The following is a 23,057-nucleotide window of genomic DNA, read 5'->3' as shown; positions in this document are numbered from 1 at the left end:
GGGGTATATGTGTTCAGAGTGGGGTATATGTGTTCAGAGTGGTGTCTGTGTTCAGAGTGTGGTATATGTGTTCAGACTGGTGTCTGTGTTCAGTGTGCTTTGTCTTTGTTCAGAGTGGTGTCTTTGTTCAGACGGGTGCCTGTGTTCAGAATGGGGTGTATGTGTTCAGAGTGGGGTGTCGGTGTTCAGAGTGAGGTCTGTATTCAAAGTGGGGCCTGTGTTCAGAGTGAGCTCTCTGTTCAGAGTGGGGCCTGAGTTCAGAGTGGGGTTTTTGTTCAGAGTGAGGTCTGTGTTCAGAGTGGTCTCTTTTTTCAGAGTGAGCTCTGTGTTCAGAGTTGGGCCTGTGTTCAGAGTGCTGTCTTTGTTCAGAGTGGGGTCTGTGTTCAGAGTGGGGTCTGTGTGCAGAGTGGGGTCTGTGTTCAGAGTGTGGTCTGTGTTGTGAGAGGATTGAGGTGTTCCGTGTGGGGTCTGTGTTCAGTGTCAGGCTTTGTATATCAATCGATAACTCAGAATAATTTATGAAGGATTCAACTGCGTGCATACTGTGTGAGAGAGTGCAGCTTAGAGAGATAGATGGAGGCAAAGCTCTCTGAACACATTGGTTTTAAAGCAGCTTTTGAAGGCACTTGCAGACACCTTACAGCCTCTTTACAATTCAGGATATATTAAGGGCATCTTTTCATTCGTGGCACTAAATATTTCAAGGCCTGAACTCCTTACAGTAATTTTATCTCGGGTATTTAGTTCCCGGGGTGAATGTTCAAAGTGTTCCCCCATGTGACACAGGGCGGTGTCTTATAGTTTGTTCTGGATATAATTTTGTGAGAATTAAGCATTTAACTAAACGGAATTCCTCCTTCCCCCTGAGCAATCTCTGCCCCGTATGAAAATATATTCTGTCGATGAGGTGGCTTTGTTCTTTGAATGCAAAGTAAGCAGTTCATTTGGAAAATGACCAAAATTGTTCGGTTACTGAGTCAGGCAGGTAAAATGGGGAAAATAAAAAAGCAGATTTAACGAAGATTTACAGAAAGAACTAAAGTGGAGGAGAGGAGAATTGGGGGATGAAGAGGAAGGAGGAATGAAAATGACATATGTAATGTTCCAAATGTGGGTGGAGCCACGGGGGTGAAGGAGAAATGACGAGAGAGGAACAGCGTCGTCCAGATGTACAATAACGTTCTTTCTATACGAACACAGAAATCTTCAGAGTGGGGTCTGTGTTCAGAGTGGGTCTGTGTTCAGAATTGTGTCTGTGTTCAGAGTGAGGTCTGTTTTCTGAGTGTGGTCTGTCTTCAGAGTGGAATCTGCGATCAGTGTGGGGTCTGTTTTCAGAATGGGGTCTGTGTTCAGTGTGGGGACTGTATTCAGAGTGGGATCTGCCTCAGAGTGTCTCTGTGTTCAGAGTGGGGAATGTGTTCGCCGTGGGGTCTGTGTTTAGTTTGGGGTCCGTGCTCAGAGTTGGGTCCGTGCTCAGAGTGGGGTTCGTGCTCATTGTGTGGTCTGTGTTCTGAGTGGTGACAGTGTTCAGAGTGGTGTGTATGTGTTCAGAGTGGTCTCTGTGTTCAGAGTGTTGTCTGTGTTCAGAGTGTTGTCTGTGTTCAGAGTGGTGTCTGTGTTCAGAGTGGTGTCCTGTGTTCAGAGTGGGGTGTATGTGTTCAGAGTGGTGTCTGTGTTCAGAGTGTGTCCTGTGTTCAGAGTGTTGTCTGTGTTCAGAGTGTTGTCTGTGTTCAGAGTGGTGTCTGTGTTCAAAGTGCGGCCTGTGTTCAGAGTGTGTCCTGTGTTCAGAGTGGTGTCTGTGTTCAGAGTGGTGTCTGTGTTCAGAGTGGTGTCCTGTGTTCAGAGTGGGGTGTATGTGTTCAGAGTGGTGTCTGTGTTCAAAGTGCGGCCTGTGTTCAGAGTGTGTCCTGTGTTCAGAGTGGTGTCTGTGTTCAGAGTGGTGTCTGTGTTCAGAGTGGGGTGTATGTGTTCAGAGTGGTGTCCTGTGTTCAGTGTTGTCTGTGTTGAGAGTGGTGTCTGTGTTCAGATTGTTTTCTTTGTTCTGAGAGGAGTCTGTGTTCAGTGTCGGATCTGTGTTCATTGTCAGGCTTTGTTTTTAAATTGATACCTCAGACTAATTTATAAAGGACTCATCTGCTTGCATAAAGTGAGAGAAAGTGCGTCTTAAAGAGAAAGATGGAGGCAAAGCTGTCTGAAGAAATTGGTTTTAAACAGCTTTTGAAGGCACTTGTTGACACGTTCGAGCCACTTTACAATTCAGGACATATGAAGGACATCTTTACATTACTGGCACTAAATATTTTTAGGCCTCATCTTCGCACAATAGTTTTATCTCAGCAATTTACGCCCCAGGATTGAATGTTCATTGTTTTCCCCTCATGTGACACAGGGCGGTGTCTTATAGTTTGTTCTGGATACAATTTTGTGAGAATTGCGCCTTGAACTAAACAGAATTCCTCCTTCCCCCTGAGCAATCTCGATATATTCTTTCGATGTTATTAGGAACCAGATTAAGGAATTAAGTTAAAAACTGACCAAAGTGTCATATTTACAGAGAAAAGCAAATAAAATGGTGGAAATAACAAGCAGATTTACAGCATACTCAGAGAAAGAAATAAAATGGAGGAGAGGAAGGTTCGATGAAGAAGAGGAGGGGGAAATCTAAAGGACATAAGTAATGATACAAAGCGGGGTGAAGCCACGGGGGATGAAGGAGAAATGAGGGGAGAGGAACAGCACCGTCCAGATGTACAAAAAAGTTCCCTGTACACTAACAAAGACATCTTCAGAATGGAGTCTGTGTTCAGAGAGGTGTCTCTGTTCAGATTATGGCCCTAATGCAGTGGTGGTCGGTATTCAGTGTGAGGCTTTGTTCATGAATAGATACCTCAGATTACTTTATGAGGAATTCGATTGCACGCAGAATGTGGGAGAGAGAGAGAGAGAGCGGGTTAAAGAGAAAATGGAGGAAAAGCCTTTTGAAGAAATAGGCTTCCTTTTGCGTGCACATGATCGGCACCACAGAGCAACGCTGCCAATTCAGGGAATTATTTAGAACACCGGCTGTGATAGCTACATTGATTACACCGTCTCCCACCCCGCTTCCTGTGTTCCCAGCGTGGGGATAGTTTTCAGAGTGGGGACAATGTTCAGTTTCGGTCTGTGCTCAGTGTCAGGCTTTGTTTGTAAATAGATATCGGAGATTACTTTGCAAAGAATTCAACATCTCGCAAAATGTGATGCAGAGGCAGTGCGTGGTAAGGAGATAGGCGGAGAAAATAATTTTGAGGGAACAGGTATTAAACAGGTTTTAAGCATGTTTTTGAAGGCACTCGAAAGGCACCTTAGAGCAACTTTATCAATTCAGGGACTATTAAGGATATCTTTCAATACTGAAGCGAAATATACACGGGTCTGAGCTCCACATAGCAACTTTATCTGAAATCTTTAGTCCCAGGGCTGAATGTTCTGTCGATGAGGTGGCTTTGTTGCTTGGGATACAAAGGAAGGAATTGAATTGGAAAATGACCAAAATGTTTAAGTTACTGGGACAGGCAGGTGAAATGGGGAAATAAAAAGCAGATTTAATGAATATTTACAGAAAGAAGTAAAGTGGAGGAGAGGAGAATTCGGGGATGAAGAGGAGAGGGGAATGTAAATGACATATGTAATGTTCAAAAGGTGGGTGGAGCCACGGGGGTGAAGGAAAAATGAGGAGAGAGGAACAGCATCGTCCAGATGTACAATAAACCTCTTTCTATACGAACAGAGAAATCTTCAGAGTCGGGTCTGTGTTCAGAGTGGGTCTGTGTTCATAATTGGGTCTGTGTTCAGAGAGGGCTTTGTGTTCGGAGTGTGGTCTGTGTTCTGAATGTGGTCTGTGTTGTGAGTGGAATCTGCGATCCGTGTGGGGTCTGTTTTCAGAATGGGGTATGTGTTCAGTGTGGAGACTTTATTCAGAGTGTGTTCTGCTTCTGAGTGTTTTTGTGTTCAGAGTGGGGTCTGTGTTCAGGGTGCGGCCCGGTTCAGAGTGCAGCCCATGTTCAGAGTGCGGCCCGTGTTCAGAGTGAGGCCCGTGTTCAGGGTCCGGCCGTGTTCAGGGTCCGGCCGTGTTCAGGGTCCGGCCCTGTTTATAAATGGGTAACTCAGAGGAGTACTCGAGAGCAAAATGCTCAATTGGTGGAGGGCGAATTTCAGGGGGATGAGAACGGTTCTGCCCGGGTAAATTGGAATCAAAGAGTGGCAGGCAAAACTGTAATTGCATAATGGGTAGCCTTTCAAGTGGAGATGAATCAGGTACAGTCTAGATACATTCCCACGAGGGGGAAAGGTAGGGAAACTAAGGCCAGATCTCCCTTGATGACGAAGAAATAGTGAGTTAAATGAAGCAGGGAAAAAAGGGGGCGTATGACAGATGTCAGGTTGATAATGCAAGTGAGAATCAGGCTGAATGTTAAAAGTTCAGAGTGGAAGTGGAAATGGAAATGAGAGGGGCAAAGAGAGAATAGACTGGCAGCTAATCCGGGACGATATTAACCGTCACTTGATCAAGTGGGGATTAATTAAGGAAAGCCAGCACGGAATTGTTAAAGGACAATCGTGTTTAACGAACTTGATTGAGTTATTTGATGAGGTAACCGAGAGGTTTGATAAGGGCAATGCGGTTGATGTTGGGTATATGGACTTCCAAAAGGCGTTTGACAAAGTGTTGCATAATAGGCTGTCATCAATGTTGAAGCCCCATGGGATTAATGGGGCAGCAGGGATTCACTAAGTGACAGCAGAAAGAGAATAATGGTGAACGATTTTTTTTTGGACTGGAGGGCTGTACAGTGGTGTTCCCCAGTGGTCGGTACTGGGACCACAGCTTTTTTGATATATGTTAATGACTTGCACTTGGGTGTGTCGGGCAGAATTTCAAAATTTGCAGATGAAACAAAACTTGGAGGTGTCGTGAACAGTGAGGAGGATAGTAATAGACTTCAAGAGGATATAGACAGCTTGGTGGACTGTGCGGACACGGGACAGTTGGAATTTAACGCAGAGAAGTGCGAAGTGATACAATTTTTTGGAAAGAACGAAGGGAGGCAGTATGAATGGAAGGGCACAATTCTAAAAGCCGTTCCAGATCAGAGAGATCTGGGGGTATATGTGCACAAATCTTTGAAGGTGGCAGGGAAGGTTGAAGATGCGTTTTAAAAAGCATACGGGCTCCTGGACTTTATAAATAGAGACACAGAGTACAAAGTATGGAAGTCATGATGTACACAGTCATGATAAAACACAGGTTCGGCCACTACTGGAGTATTGTGCCCAATTCTGGGCACGGCACTTTAGGAAAAATGCAAAGGCCTTAAAGAGGATGCAGAAGAGATTTACTAGAATGGTTCCGTACATCATGTTTCATTGTATTACTGTTCTGGGAATTTACCATCCCCTCCTCGCTGCTGTTTCTGCTTCTGGTCCGACTCGATATCCAGCTATTAATTGTATAACGCGTGTTTCACAAATTACTGTTCTTGTCATTTACCATTCCATCCCCTTCTATTGGTGTCGCTGGTAATTCTCTTTATCTCGCTATTAATTCTATAAACCATGATTCAATGTATTACTTTTCTAGTCATTTATTGTGCCCGCCTAACTGCTCTCGGTGTCACTGGAAATTCTCGATATCTAGCTATTAGTTCTACACACCATAACGCACTTTATGAACGTTCCAGTCATTTACTGTGCCCGCCTAACTGCTCTCGGTGTCCCTGGTAAGTTTTATATCCAGTTATTAATTATGGTGTTTAACTGTACGACTGTTGTTCCCGCTTCCTGTCTGCTCATCGCTGATGATGCTATTGTTGATCAGTCTCTATATCCAGCTATTAGTTTTTGAACTATCTTTCACTGTATTACTGTTCTCGTCGTTCATTGCCCCATCTTCACTTCTCCTGGAGTTCCTGATAAGCCTGCATGTGTTTATGGAATTTTACGGACGTAAGATCTAATTACGATGCTTACTGGGAAGTCTCGATATTCAGAAGGGGTTTTCTGGATGGGAGTTGGGGCGTGCAATTAAGGGAGCTCCTGTTACTTACCCATATTTATATGAGATTTCTGGAAATGAGATATAATTGCGGGGCTCTCTTGGTAATTATCTAAATCTATATCGGATTTTCATGAATTGATATGCAATTATAGAATCTCCCGTTAAGTGTTTATATCTAGACGATTTTCCGGCATAGTAAATGTAATTGCAGGAACCCCCCATAAGTCTCCATATCTAGATGGGTTTCCAGGATGGGAGATGTAATTACGGGTTCTGCTGGAAAATCCCGATAACCCCATTGGGTTTCCTGGATGGGAGATGAAATTACGGGGTATCCTGGTACATGTCTGCATCTATACGTGGCTTCCGGATTGTAAAATATAATCAGAGGGTCTCCTTGAAAGTCTTTACATGTAGGTGAAATTTCTGAGATGGAGGATATAATTACCGGTCTCCGAGTAAGTCTGTATATTAATGTGGGTTTTGCAGGATGGGAGATGGGATCACGGGGTCGCCTGCGAAGCATGCCCAGCTACACAGGGTATTCCGGGTGGGAGATGCAATTAAGGGGCCTCCTAGTAACTCTTCATATGTAAGTGGGCATTCCGGGCTTGCCAATTCAGTGTCAGTAAATACAGGATGTTCCTGAGTGAGTGTCAGTAATTGAAGGATGTTCCTGAGTGAGTGTCAGTATTTACAGGATGTTCCTGAGTGAGTGTCAGTAATTGAAGGATGTTCCTGAGTGAGTGTCAGTATTTACAGGATGTTCCTGAGTGAATGTTTGTATTTACAGGATGTTCCTGAGTGAATGTTGGTATTTACAGGATGTTCCTGAGCGAGTTTCAGTATTTAAAGGATGTTCCTGGGTGAGCGTTAGTATTTACAGGGTGTTCCAGAGTGAGTGTCAGTTTTTACACGATGTTCCTGAATGTGTCTGTATTTACCGGATGTTCCTTCGCGAGTGTCAGTTTATACACGTTGTTACTGAGTGAGTGTCAGTATTTCCAGGATGTTCCTGTGTGAGTGTCAGTATTTAAAGGAAGATTCTGCGTGAGTGTCAGTATTTCCAGGATGTAGCTGAGTGACTGTCATTATTTTCACTCCGTTCATTTAGAATTGCGTCAACTGGATCAGTTGGTAACCGTCGCACTTTGTCAAGAACTCAGTGATCGCAGTGTTCGGTCTGTGAACAACAATGGAGAAAACTAAACACATTATCGATCTTCCATCCGGGCGGCTCCATTTCCTCTAATACCAAACGGCTGACGCCTCCTGTGAGCCACGCTATCAAATACCTTCTGAAAACCCATATATACCGCATGTGTTACAATCCATTGACCTATATAGTCACGTCTCAACAAATCTGTATCGAATTAGTCTAATTAAATGTTAAATGTCTAAAATGTATCCGTTCCAGCCTTCCTCGAATCATAAAAGTTCACTAATACGAACTGAAATTACTGCTTCGAGCAGTTTGCCCACAATTGAGTGGACTAATTGGTCTCTCGTTGACGAGTTGACCCCTCCCTTCCTATTTTAACAGAGACTTTACTTGGTCTCCTTCAGTCCATCTGGATATTTTTGATAACAATTGTGTTATCAAAATTTTGCGGGTTGAAAAATTATGATCAAAGTCCCTCCAATCTCCTCACTGACTTCCTTTAACACCCTCGGGTGAGTTATCTCTGGGCCCGGTGACATATCCACCTCGGCTATTAAATTCAGATCCAAATCCTTCTCTACTGTTATCTCCAACGTTGGATCTTCAGCCTCCTCTGTTGCAACAAAATGTAACTTCCGCCAACATTTTTAGAAACTAAGGGAAATACTTTGTATCTCCCCAAATCGTCTTCCACCACAACTATTTCCCCCCAGTTTCCTCTATCTCATCTCCACTGCTTGCTGGCCTGCAAAACCCATCAACAATTGTGATATTTCCCTTCCTATTGCATAACTGAGTACATATTGATTCTACCTTCAAATAGCTCCCTGGAACTTCCTTCTGTTCTAAACCTCTCCGCCTCTCTCGTCTCCTTTAAGACGCTCCTTAAAACCTACCTCTTTGACCAAGCTATTGATCACCCATCCTCATACCTCATTATGCGACTTGGTGTCAAATTGATAATCGCTCCTCTGGAGTGCCTTGGTCATTTTACCCCGTTTAGTTGCTATATGAATGCAAATTTGTTGATGTTGTTGTTCCAGCTCTGTCATAGAAACATTTATTGATTCTGGCCTCCTCTCCCCTCAAAACGTTATAACTAGAAACATTTCACCCTGTCCTGTGAAAACCAAGGCCCTGTTGGACAGACACTACATCACATCTCTCATGATTCTGATTTTCCAAACGTGTTTTGAATGTTTTGTAGATTCACAGAAATAACACACAATCTGAACTCCAATTCATTGGAATGTTGACCCGTTATCGTTTTTCTTCGCTTTTAATATCAAGTTACTTCTTTTGTCACTACTTCAAAACCTCCTTCAATTTTCCTGCTAATAACTTTTCACTATTTCATAAATTTTCTGTTCCTGCTTCAACAGTTTTATTATTTCCACTCTCTAGTCTCAGATCGAGATATTTCACACACTCCAGTCCCATCAGGTGAAACCCTCCCACTGCTCCATGTACCCAGTCTGTCAAACCATTGTTGTTTGTCCCTTTCCTTCGTCCTGAACTCACCCGAGTGTCCCAAGAACATGAACCCTTCCCTCCTGCTCCAGCCCTGCAGTCGCACATTGACCTGCCTCATATTTTCCTCCTTAAGTGTCCCAGTGCAAAGCAATCCAGAGATCACCAAACTGTGGCCTTGTTTTTCAGTATAGAGCTTAAATCTTAATATTCCCTGTATAAACCTAGTTCTATCCGTGTTTGTACTTCCTACCATGAATATATTATGCTATTCTTTACTCCCCAGAGACGGTCCCATCTGTTCCAGAATGTTGTTCTTTATGGCACTAGGGAGGCAGCTTAACATTTGCGACATGCTCAGGGCTTCAGAAGAGTCTCCCTGTACCCCTGACTAGAAAATCTCCCAGCACTATCGCTCTCCAATTCCTGTGCCCCACCTGCCTCTCACCCCTCCACCACTCGGGCTGCCCCGCACTGCTCCCTGGTTTCACATTGTTACTCAGGAGGACCATCCTGAGTCACTCTTTCTATCCCTCTTATCGTCCCGAACACCAGGTATCTATTGGACAGTTCCAATAATGAGGTCACTCCACCTGTGACTGCACTGCCCCTCTCGATGGTCACTCACTTCCCTCCATCTACATAGTATCTGCTCGGTTTCCTCTTCCTGTGTGAGCTGCAGGTTCTTGCTCGTGATTTGGACCTTTTTTCAGGACACAATTGATATTTAAAGATTGTTCTGAACCTACCGGTGTCTATTCTCATTCTTGTTGATGATGTTGGATCTTCTCCCCTATTTGTACCTTCAGCCATGGTGGTAACAGGCGTTCCAATTTTCTGATGCTCTGTAATAAATATATTAATCGGAGGGTTAGACTGAAATATTAAAATGAGAGGGATAAAACGTCGCCTCGTTAAACGTGATACCAAACCCCTCCTCGCCCAACAGTACAACAGCTGTTAGCTCTGGAATCGAGAATTTCCCGACTGTTCGGATCAACTCTCCACATCAGGTGCGGCACAGACTGCTGCCCAGTGAAACCCAATGAGCCCCGCTGATCTCCACAACCCAGTTCAAGACGGCCGAGATTCTGCACTGGGAGCACCAATTGGTAAGATTTACTCACAGTGCAGGCCAGCACCCCGACTTATTCCTGAGGTCGTGAATATTCTGGAGGGCAAACTAGAGCGAGGTGATGAATTACCTTCACTCGGTATTACCCAGTCTGGCGCTATTGTATTTTCTTATTCACAGATTTGTTTGAATATTTTTGTTTGTTGAGTTTTGATATCAAATTCTGGTGTTTTATGAACCTGATATCTATCTACATACACAATATCGAACTGGGTGTGATTTCTCTGCTCTCTATGCGTAGTGACATTGCCCGTGTGATCATGGAGATGTGTTTTGGTTGGTGCTTCTATTTGAATATATTTATCATATCTCTCATGGTATCAGCACCTGAATAATGAGCACTGTAGGAGGTGAGGAATTTTACACCGTTCTACTAATATTAACACGAATGTATAATGTTATGAATCGTGTAACTTTAAACAGGTGCTGCACATTTATTTTTGTATTATTTTTAGGGGTCTTACAATCTCAGAAAACACCACAAATATACAAGTTGTAGATTTGACGGCTGTTTTACAATCATGATTCCACATTGTGTGTGCCTCGCTGTGTGTGCGCAAAGGCAAGAGCAACCAATCAAACTATCAGTCACACTGTGGAAATGTAAAAGAGATTAAACTCGTTCTGTAATTTCTTCAAACTATAGTTGAAGTTATTCTCTAGCTTAAATGTGCAACCTAGTTTGATACCTTGTAAGATGCAGTTATCGATTGTGTCAGTCACGCTGACACTCGTGTAATAAACGGACAACAGAAACAAAAATTACATTTACTCCTACACTAATTACATTAGTGTAATCAAACACAAGATTAACTTGTGCAGTTACTTTTCATATAAAGATTAGTGATGGAGCTTCCTCCCTTTTGGTAATGTCAGTGTTTACCATTTATCTAAAGATTAATGTTGGACCCTCCTCCCTATTGCTAATTTGTGTAGTTACTTTTCATGTAAAGATTAGTGATGGGACCTCCTCCCTATTGGTAATTTCAGTCGTTACTTTTTATATAAAGATTAGTGATGGACAATCCTGCTTGGTGGTAATTTCAATCGTTACTTTTTATATAAAGATTAGTCATGGACACTCCTGACTCGTGTTAATTTCAGTAGTTACGTTTATTTTATAAAAATCAGTGATGGCCCCTCCTCCCTTTTGGTAATTTTAGTATTTTTTTCTTTTACAAAGATTAATGATGGACCCGCCGAGCTGTTGGTAATTCCAGCAGTTACTTTATTTAAAAAGATGAGTGATGGAGCCTCCTACCTGTTGGTAATTTCAGTAGTTTCTTTTTATATTGAGATTAGTGATGGACACTCCTAATTGGTGGTAATTTCAGTAGTTATATTTTTGGCTGGAGTTTTGTAATGGGACCTCCCGCCTGTTGGTAATTTCAGTTGTTACTTTTGGTACAAAGATGAGTGATTGTTCCTCCTGCCTCGTGGTAATTTCAGTAGTTACATTATATATAAAGATTCGCGATGGACACTCCCACCTGGTGGTAATTTCAGTAGTTACTTTTCATATGAAGATAAGTGATGGACCCTCCTCTCTGTTGGAAATTTCAGTAGTTTTTTTCTTTTACCAAGATTAGTGATGGACCCCCTAGCTGTTGGAAATTCCAGTATTACTTTTTTTAAAAAGATTAGTGAAGAACCTTCCTACCTGTTGTAAATTCAGTAGTTGCTTTTTATATAAAGATTAGTGATGAACCCTCCGACCTGGTCGTAATTTCAGTGGTTACTTTCTCTATAAATATAATTGATGGACCCGCCTACCTGTTGCTAATTCCAGTAATAACTTTATTTAAAAAGATTAGTGATGGACCTTCCTCCCTTTTGTAAATTCAGTCGTTGCTTTTCATATAAAGATTTGTGGTTGACCCTCCTGCCTGTTGGTAATTTCAGTGGTTAGTTTTTATATAAAGATTAGTGATGGACCCTCCTACCTGTTGGTAATTTCAGTAATTTCTATTCTTTATAAAAAATAGAGATGGACCCTACTACCTCGTGGTGATTTCAGCAGTTACGTTTGTTATCTCAAGATGAGTGATGGACCCTCCTGCCTGTTGGTAATTTCAGTCGCTGCTTTTTATATAAAAAATAGCGTTGGACCCGACTCCCTGGTGTGAATTTAAATAGTTACTTTTGAACAAAAGATTAGTGATGGACTCTCAACCCTGATGGTAAATTCAGTACTTTCCTTTCATGTCAAGATTTCTGATGGACACTGCCACCTGGTGGTAGTTTCAGTAGTTATTTTTTCGGTGAGGATAAGGGATGGGACCTCCTGTTGGTTGGTAATTTCAGTCGTTACTTTTTTACGTAAAGGTGAGTGATGGACCCTCCGACCTGTTGGTAATTTTGGTTGTTACTTTTTATATGAAGATTAGGGATGGACCCAACTAACTGTTGGTAATTTCACCATCCAAGATAAAGCAGCCCGCTTGATTGGCACCCCATCCATCACCCTAAACATTCACTCCCTTCACCACCGTCGCACTGTGGCTGCAGTGTGTACCATCCACAGGATGCACTGCAGCAACTCGCCAAGGCTTCTTCGACAGCACCTCCCAAACCCGCGACCTCTACCACCTAGAAGGACAAGAGCAGCAGGCACATGGGTACAACACCACCTGCACGTTCCCCTCCAAGTCACACACCATCCCGACTTGGAAATATATCGCCGTTCCTTCATCGTCGCTGGGTCAAAATCCTGGAACTCCCTTCCTAACAGCACTGTGGGAGAACCGTCACCACACGGACTGCAGCGGTTCAAGAAGGCGGCTCACCACCACCTTCTCGAGGGCAATTGGGGATGGGCAATAAATGCTGGCCTTGCCAGCGACGCCCACATCCCGTGAACGAATTAAAAAAAAGTAATTACTTTTTTATACAAAGATTGGAAATGGACTCTCATACTTGTTGGTAATTTCAGTACTTTCTTTTTTTATAAACATTGGTGACGGACCCTCTTCCCTTTTGGCAATTTGAGTTGTAACTTTTTATATAAAGAGTAGTGATGACCCTTCCTACCTGCGGGTAATTTCAGTTGTCACCTTTTTATATAAAATTAGTGATGGGGCGTCCTGACCGTTGGGAATTTCAGTGCTTACTCTTTATATATAGATTAGTGATGGACCCTCTTACCTGTTGGTAATTTCAACAGTTACTTTTTTAGGTAAATATTAGTGATGTGGTCTCCTGCCTTTTGATAATTTCAGTCGTTACTTTTTATGTAAAGATTAGTGACAGGGCCTCCTGCCTTTTGGTAATTGCAGTGGTTAGTTTTTATGTAAAGATTTGTGACGGGGCCTCCTGCCTTTTGGTAATTTCAGTGGTTAGTTTTTATGTAAAGATTAGTGACGGGGCCTCCTGCCTTTTGGTAATTTCAGTGGTTACTTTTTTATATAAAGGTTAGTGATGGGACCCTCATACCTGCTGGTAATTTGACTCGTTCCTTTTTATATAAAGATTCGTGATGGTCCCTCCTGCCTGTTGGTAATTTCAGTGTTTACTTTTTATATAAAGATTAGTGATGGACACTCCTTCCTGTTGGTAATTTGAGCTGTTACTTTTTATATTAAGATTCGTGATGGACCTTTCTCCCTTTTGTAATTTCAGTGGTTTCTTTTTATATAAAGATTAATGATGAACCCCCGCCCACACCTGTGGGTAATTTCAGTCGTTACTTTTTCAAATGAAATTAGTGATGGACCCTCCTCCATGTTGGTAACTTCAGTGGTTACTTTTTACATAAAGATTAGTGATGGACCCTTCTCCCTGTAGATAATTTGTGTGGTTAATTTTCATGTAAGTATTAGTGATGGACCCTCCTAACCGTTGATCATTTCAGTAGTTACTTCTATATCAAGATTAGTGACCGACAATCCTAACTGGTGGTGATTTCAGTGGTTCATTTTTAAGGTAAAGATTAGTGATGGAACCCTCATAATTACTGGTAATTTCAGTAGTTACTTTTTGTATTATCATAAGTGATGGACCCTCCTACCTGGTGGTAATTTCAGTATTTACTTTTTATATAAAGATAAATGATGGCCCCTCCTCCCTGTTGGTAATTTGAGTTGTTACATTTTATATAAAGATTATTGACGGACCCTCCTCCCTGTTGGTAATTTCATTAGTTACTTATTTACATAAAATTAGTGATGGGGCCCACTGCCTTTTCGTGATTTCACTTGTTACTTCTTATACAAAGATTAGAGAGGACCCTCCTACCTGTTGGTAATTTCAGTAGTTTATCTTTTTTTGTAAAGATTATTGATGGACCCTCCTGCCTGTTGGTAATTTCAGTAGCTGCTTTTTATATAAAAAATAGCGTTGGACCCGACTGCCTGGTGTGAATTTAAGTAGTTACTTTTGAACAAAACATTAGTGATGGACTCTCAACCCTGATGGTAAATTCAGTAGTTTCCTTTCACGTCAAGATTTCTGATGGACACTGCCACCTGGTGGTAGTTTCAGTCGTTATTTTTTTCGGTGAGGATAAGGGATGGGACCTCATGCTTGTTGGGAATTTCAGTCGTTACGTTTTTACGTAAAGGTGAGTGATGGACCCTCCGACCTGTTGGTAATTTCAGGATTTACTTTTTTAAAATCAAGATTCGTGATGCGGCCTCCTGCCTGTTGGTAAATTCAGTAGTTTATTTTTCTTTTATAAAGATTAATGATGGACACTACTTCCTGGTAGTGATTTCAGTTGTTACTTTTTTATGTAAAGATTAATGATGGACCCTCCGACCTGTTGGTAATTTCAGTCGTTACATTTTTATAAAAATTTAGTGATGGGCCTCCTGCTTGGTGGTAATTTCAGTAGTTACTTCTTATATAAAGTTTAGTAATGGGTTCCTCCTACCTTTTGGTAATTTCAGCCGCTATATTTTTATGTAAAGATTAGTGATGGACACTCCTACCTGATGGTAATTTCAGTGGTTTTTTTTGTAAAGATTAGTGATGGACCTTCCCACCTGGTGGTAATTACAGTAGTTACTTATTATGTAAGCATAAGTGACGTACCCTCCTCCCTGTTGGTAATTTCAGCAGTTCCTTTTTTGATAACGATTTGTGATGGACCCTCCTACCTGTTGCTAATTTGAGTTGTCACTTTTTCTCTGTTAAATTAGTGATGGGCCTCATGCCTCTCGGTAATTTCAGTGGTTACTTTTTATATAAAGATTATTGATGGAACCTCCTCCCTGTTGGTAATTTGACTTGTTACTTTTTTATAAAGATTTGTGATGGACACTCCTACCTTCTGGTAATTTCAATAGTTATTTTTTTTATTAGTTAAAGATTAGTGATGGGACATCCTGCCTGTTGGTAAATTCAGCAGTTATTTTTTATGTTAAGATGAGTGATAGGACCTTCATACCCGCTGGTCATTTCAGTGGTTACTTTTTATATAACGATTAATGATGGACGTTCCTACCTGGTGGTAATTTCAGCAGTTATTTTTGAATAAAAATTTGTGATGGACCATCCTACCTGTTGGCAATTTCAGTCGATTCTTTTTTTTTAAAGATTAGTGATGGACCCTTCTTCCTGTTGATAATTTTTTTAGTTACTTTTCATGTAAAGATTAGTGATGGACCCTCCTTCGTATTGATTATTTCAGTCGTTATTTTTTATATAAAATTAGTGATGGCGCCTCCTCTCTGTTGGTAACTTCAGTAGTTACTTTTGATATAAAGATTAGTGATGCACCCTCCTACCGGGTGGTAATTTCAATAGTTAATTATTATTTCAAGATTAGTGATCGACCCTCCTCTCGGTTGGTAATTTGAGTTGTTACTTTTTATATAAAGATTAGTGATGGGGCCATCTGCCTGTTGGTAATTTCAGTAGTTATTTATTTTTGTAAGCTTTAGTGATGGACCCTCCGAACTGTACGTAATTTTAGTAGTTACTTTTCATATAAAGATTATTGCTGGACCCTCCTTCCTGTTGGTAATTTGACTTGTTACATTTTTATGAAGATGAGTGATGGACACTCCTACCTTGTGGTAATTTCAGTAGGTTTTTTTTTAGTTAAAGGTTAGTGATGGAACCTCCTACCTCCTCGAAATTTCAGTAGTTACTTTTTATATAAAGATTAATGATAGACCCTCCTCCCTGGTGGTAATTTCAGGAGTTACTTTTTATATAAAGATTAGCGATGGACCCTTCAACCCGTTGGTAATTTCAGTGGTTACTTCTTTATTTAAAATTAGTGACGGAGCATCCTACCTGTTGGTAATTTGAGTTGTAAATGTTCATGTAAAGATTTGGGATGGACCCTCCTACCTGTTAGTAATTTCAGAAGTTACTTTTTATAGAAACATTCGTGCTTGGACCCTCATACCTGCTGGTAATTTGAGTGGTTACATTTTAATATAAAATTAGTGATTTATATAAAATTTGTGATGGGTTTCCTGCCTGTTGGTAATTGCAGAGGTTACTTCTCATATAAAGATTAGTGATGCACCCTCCTCCTTGTTGGTAATTTGATTTGTAACATTTTATGTGAAGATTAGTGCTTGGACCCTCATACCTGTTAGTAATTTGGCATGTTACTTTTTGTATAAAGATTAATGATGGACCCTCCTGCCTTTTGGTAATTTCTGTATTTACTTTTTATATAAAGTTTAGTGATGGACCCCCCTCCCTGTTGGTAATTTGAGTGATTATTTTTCATATAAAGATTTGTTTTGGGCCTTCGTGCCTGTTGGTAATTTGAGTTGTTACTTTTTATATAAAGATTAGTGATGGACCCTCCTACCTGTCGGTAATTTCAGTTGTTACTTTTTATACAAAGATTAGTGATGGACCCTCCGACCTGTTTGTAATTTCAGTAGTTACCTTTCTATGTAAAGATTAGTGATTGACACTCCTACCTGTTGGTAATTTCAGTCGTTACTGTTTATATCAAGATTAGTGCTGGGGCCCTGAAAGTTTGTTGATGTTTTTCCACCTCTGTCATGGAACCATTTATTCATACTGGCGTCCTCTCTCCTCAAAATGTGATAACCAGGAACATTTCACTGTGTTCTGTGAAAACCCAGGCCCTGACTTATAGATACTAGATCACATCTCTCATGATTCTGACTTTCCAAACGTGTTTTGAATATTTTGTAGATTCACAGACATAACACACAATCTGAACTCAAATTCATTGGAATGTTGACCCTTTCACGTTTTCAATTTTTAATATCGAGTTACTTCTTCAAAACATCCTTCCGTTTTCCTGCTCATAACTTTTCACTATTTCATAAATCTTCTGTTCCTGCTGCAAAAGTTTCATTTATTCCACTCAGTGCTGTGGCCCTCCTCCCTGTTGATATTAAAAGTAACTACTCAAATTACCATGATTAACGATCAGAAACCACCCATCTGTGTGAAAGATGGTTTCCGCCCTGAACCGGTATCCCTTTAAAACATTCGTGAAGTTTGTTTCTATCTGAAGGGAACGGCCTTTCTTCAGTTGAGCCAGTTTAACAAATAACACCCTCGCTAACATATTTTAGCAAAAACAGACGTCCCTGCTCCATTCTCCTATTAATTCGAATCAAACTAATTGATTATAATTAATCAGGAATACGTTTTGTCTCCGATGTTGCTCCTATCCTGTCATTGGATCGCGTTCATTCCGACACCTCGGGTAACTATATGCTGATTTTCCAGGTGTCAGGCAGAGAGCGATAATCGGCCATTGCGAAAGAGTTAACCCTTTACTGAGCTGAACTGTGTGTTCGATCAGTCTTTGATCAGTTCAATAAAAGTGCAACCGGCACAAAACTGTTGAGTGAGTAAAAAGAGCAAGTATTACAGTTACACATCAATGCTTAAAGAGTGAGAAAGGACAGTTTCCCACCCCTGTTTACCGAATATCAAATTCTAACATGGGGAGGAGGCACCGCTGGACGAGGATGGTGCAAATCTCCAGAGTTCGTGTTCCTGCTTTCTTTCCCAGAACCGCGTTAAATTGTGTCTGGGGGAGTTTGGTGGGGACCAGGAAGGGAGAAGCCCTGAAATTCCCAGTGTAAAATAGCCGGACTTCAGTCAGTGTCTCAGCCAACAATCAGTGAATTGTTCCGTCCGCGAGGAAAAGAGAGCTCCGTACGTCGGGGAACATATCTGACCGCAGGAAATCGGCTTTACAAATGAGGAAGGGGCAGAAAAAGTTAATTAATAAAACAAATTGACACAACATGAACCTTACCTTGATCCCGCAAGGATTTTCCGTCTCTCAATGTCCGTGTAGATTTTGCCAATTATATCCTTGTTATTTCATTGTAATCAATCGAGTACAAGTTCTTTGCTTTATTTCAGCAGTTCACAACTTGGGAATTTGATCCGATCCTTGTTATGTGATACTCAGAGCACCGCCCATTGTGAAAGCTGCTGACAGACATCAGGATGGATTTCAACACAGACATTCCTCATTTGTTTCAGAAATTGTGAACAAAGTTGGTTCTAAATTTTCTTTTTCTCTTCTTGTTCCTGGGAATTTCAGTAAAATAGATACTTGTTTAGAAATAAATTGCTACATTTGCATCAGGGACATTGTTTACTTGAGTCCCATCAATTTTCTGATGTTGGCGCTTTCAACCCTGAGGCCAAGAGCTCGTGTTTCGTCAGTGAGCTGAGGAGAGGCTGTTTCTGAAAGTGAGGATATTAACCATTATACCGCCGAATTAAACTATGTCTGAGCATCAATCAGCTCAATCACTGGGGGAATGGACAGTATGGGTAAATTATGTGTTTATATATCATTAAATAAGCTGTTAAATGGACAGAGTGGCGAAATGATGGGTTTATATTTCATTAAATACAGTGTTAAATGAACAGTGTGTGTAAATGTTAGGTTTATATATCATTAAATACACTGTTAACTGGCAGTGTGGGTAAATGATCGGTTTATATATCATTAAACACACTGATAAATGGACAATGTTTGCAAATGGTGGGTTCATATATCATTAAATACACAGTGAAATTGACAGTGTTTGTAAATGGTGGGTTTATATATCATTAAATACACTGTTAAATGGACATTGTGGGTAAATGGTGGCTTTATATATCATTAGAGACACCATTAAATGGACAGTGTGAGAAAATGGTGTGTTTCTGTACCATTAAACATACTGTTAAATTGACAGTGTGGATAAATATGGGATTATATATCATTAAATACACTGTTAAATGGACAGTGTGGGTAAATAGTGGGATTTTTCACAATAAATACACATTTAAATGGACAGTGTGGGTAAATGATGGGTTTAAATATCATTAAATACACTGCTAAATGGACCGTCTGGTTAAATGGTGGGTTCATGTATCATTAAATACACTGTTAAATTGACAGTGTGTGTAAATGTTAGGTTTATCTATCATTAAATACACTGTTAAATGGCAGTGTGGGTAAATGGTGGGTTCATATATCATTAAATACACTTTTAAATGGACAGTGCGTGTATATGGTGGGTTTATATATCATCAGAGACACTAATAAATGGACAGTGTGAGAAAATGCTGTGTTTCTGTATCATTAAACATACAGTTAAATTGACAGTGTGGATAAATATGGGATTATATATCATTAAATACACTGTTAAATGGACGGTGTGGGTCAATGATGGGATTATATATCATTAAATGCACTATTAAATGGACAGTGTGGGTAAATGCTTGTATTATATCCCATTTCATGCACTGTTAAATTGACAGTTCGGGAAATGCAGGGGTTATATATCAAGAAATACACTGATAAATGCACAGTGTGGGTAATGATGGGTTTATATATCATCAAATACACTGTTAAGTGGACAGTGTGTGCAAATGGTGGGTTCATATAATATTAAATACACTGTTAAATGGACAGTAAGGGTAATTGGTGGGTTTATATCCCATTTATATCCCATTTAATGCACTGTTAAATTGACAGTTCGGTAAATGGTGGGTTCACATATCATTAAATACACTATTAAATGGACAGTGTGGGTAAATGGTGGGTTTAGATATCATTAAATACAGGATTAAATGGACAGTCTGGTTAAATGTTGGGTTCATACATCATTAAAGGCACTGTTAAATGGACAGAGTGTGTCAATGGTGGGTTCATATCTAATTAAATACACTTTTCAATGGACAGTGTTTGCAAATAGAGGTTTTATATATCATTAAATGCACTGTTAAATGGTCAATGTCCATAAATTCTGGGTTTATATAACAATAAATACAGTGTTAAATGCACAGTGTGGTGAAATGGTGAGTTCATATATCATTAAGTACACTGATAAATGGACAGTGTGGGTAAATGTCGTTTTTTTTTCATTAAATACACTGTTAAATGCACAGTGTGCGTAAATGGTCGGTTCATATATCATGAAATAAACTGTTAAATGGACAGTCTGTGTAAATGTTGGGTTCATATATTATTAAATACACTTTTAAATGGACTTTGTGTGCAAATGGTTGTTTAATATATCATTAAATACAATGTTAAATGGAAAGTGTGGTAAAATGGTGGGTTCGTATATCATTAAATAAATTGTTAAATTGACAGTGTGTGTAAATGTTAGGTTTATATATCATTAAATGCACTGTTAAATGTACAGTGTGGGTAAATGTTAGGTTTATATATTATTAAATATACTGTTAAATGACAGTGTGGGTAAATGATGGGTTTATATGTCATTAAACACACTGATAAATGGACATTGTTTGTAAATGGTGGGTTTATATATCATTACATACACTGTTAAATGGACAGAGTCTGTAAATGGTGGGTTTATATATCATTAAATACACTGTTAAATTGACAGTGTGGATAAATATGGGATTATATATCATTAAATACACTGTTAAATGGACAGTGTGGGTAAATGGTGGTTTTATATATCATTAAATACACTGTTAAATGGACAGTGTGGTTAAATGCTGGGTTCAAATACCATTAAATACACTGATAAATGGACAGTGTGTGTAAATGGTGGGTTGATATATCATTAAATGCACTGTTAAATGGACAGTCTGGTTAAAAGCTGGGTTCATATATCATTAAATACACTGATAAATGTACAGTGTTGCTGAATGTTGGGTTCATATATCAATAAATACACCGTTGAATGGATAATGTCGATAAATTGTGGGTTTATATATCATTAAATACAATGTTAAATGGACAGTCTGTTTCAATGGTGGGCTCATAAATCATACAATACACTGTTAAATGGACAGAGTGTGCAACTGGTGGGTTTATTTATCATTAAACACACTGTTAAATGGACAGTCTGTGTAAATGGAGGGTTCATATATCATTAAATTCAATTTCAAATGGACAGTGTGTGCAAACGGTTGGTTAACACAACATTAAATGCACTGTTGAATGGACAGAGTGGTTAAATGGTGGGTTCATAGAACATTAAATACACTGTTAAATGGACAGTGTGGGTAAATGGTGGGTTTATTTCCCATTTCATGCACTGTTTAATGGAGAGTGTGTGTAAATGCTGCGTTTATATATCATTAAATGCACTGTTAAATGGACAGTCAGGTTAAATTGTGGGTTCACATATCATTCAATCCACTGTTAAATGGACAATGTGGTGAAATGGTGGGTTCATCTTTCATTAAATACACTGTTAAATGGACAGTGTGGGTAAATGGTGGGTTTATATATCATTAAATACACTGTTAAATGGACAGTGTGTGTCAATGGTTCGTTTATATATCATTAAATACACTGTTAAATGGACAGTGTGGGTAAATGGTGGATTTATATTTCATTAAATACACTGTTAAATGGACAGTGTGGCTAAATGGTAGGTATATATATCATTAAATACACTGTTAAATGTACAGTGCGGGTAAATGGTGGGTTCATATATAAATAAATACACTGAGAAATGTACAGTTTTTGTAAATGTTGGGTTCATATATCTTTAAGTACACTGTTAAATGGACAATGTCAATAGATTTTTGGTTTATTTATCATTAAATACATTGTTAAATGGACAGTGTGTGTAAATGGTGGGTTCATATAGCATTATATACACTTTTAAATGGACAGTGTGTGTAAATGTTAGGTTTATATATCATTAAATACACGGTTAAATGGACAGTGTGAGCAAACGGTTGGATAATATATCATTAAATACACTGTTAAATGTACAGAGTTGTTCAATGGTGGGTTCATATAACATTAAATACACTGTTAAATGGACAGTGTGGGTAAATGGTGGGTTTATTTCCCATTTCATGCACTGTTTAATGGACAGTGTGTGTAAATGGCGCGTTGATATATCATTAAATGCTCTGTTAAATGGACAGTCTGTTAAATGGTAGGTTTATATATCATTAAATACACTGTTAAATGGACATTGCGGGTAAATTGACACTTTATAAATCATTAAATACAATGTTAAATAGTCAGTGCGGGTCAATGGTGGCTTTATGTGTCATTAAACACACTGTTAAATGGACAGTGTGTGTAAATGGTTGGTTTATATATCATTAAATACACTGTTAAATGGACAGTGTGTGCAAATGGTGGGATTTTTCACAATAAATACATTTTTAAATGGACTGTGTGGGTAAATGGTGGGTTTATATCTGTTTAGATACACTGTTAAATGGACAGTTTGGGTAAATCATCGTTTTAATATCATTAAATACACTATTAAATGGACAGTGTGTTTTAATGATGTGTTTATATATAATTAAATACACAATTAAATGGACAGCGAGTGAATGATGGTTTAAATATCATTAAATACAATGTTAAATGGACAGTGTGGTTAATGGTGCGTTTATATATCATTAAATGCACTGTTAAATGGACAGTGTGGTGAAATGCAGGGTTCACCTTTCAGAAAATGCACTGCTCAATGGACTGTCTGGTTAAATGGTGGGTTCATATATCATTAAATACACCGTTAAATGGGCAGTGCGAGTAAATGGTGGGTTGAAATATCAATCAATACACTGTTAAATGTACAGTGTTGGTAAATGTTGGGTTCATATATCTTTTAGTACACTGTTAAATGGACAATGTCATCAGATTGTGGGTTTATTTATCTTTAAATACACTGTTAAATGGACAGTCTTGTTAAACGGTTGGTTGATATATCATTAAATACACTGTTAAATGGACAGTGTGGGTAAATGGTGGGTTGATATAACATTAAATATACTGTTAAATGGACAGTGTTTGTAAATGTTCGGTTCATATATCATTAAATAAAGAGTTAAATTGATAG

The 23,057-nt window shown here is 39.4% G+C and overlaps 1 long non-coding RNA gene across 1 annotated transcript in view; it reads right to left on the bottom strand.

The window, feature by feature from the left end:
• The window catches only part of LOC137315163 (uncharacterized), a 59,106-nt gene extending 40,897 nt beyond the window's left edge, over window positions 1-18,209 (bottom strand). Inside the window, exons 1-2 of the long non-coding RNA XR_010961340.1 lie at window positions 18,017-18,209; window positions 9,419-9,514 (exon numbers count right to left, since the gene is read on the bottom strand). This is a non-coding gene — a long non-coding RNA (uncharacterized lncRNA). The remainder of the gene's footprint in view (window positions 1-9,418; window positions 9,515-18,016) is intronic.
• Between the last annotated feature and the right edge of the window lie 4,848 nt (window positions 18,210-23,057).

Source organism: Heptranchias perlo, unplaced genomic scaffold (genome assembly GCF_035084215.1).
Source record: "Heptranchias perlo isolate sHepPer1 unplaced genomic scaffold, sHepPer1.hap1 HAP1_SCAFFOLD_54, whole genome shotgun sequence".
NCBI lineage: Eukaryota > Metazoa > Chordata > Chondrichthyes > Hexanchiformes > Hexanchidae > Heptranchias > Heptranchias perlo.
This window is presented reverse-complemented; position numbering and strand designations above follow the sequence as displayed.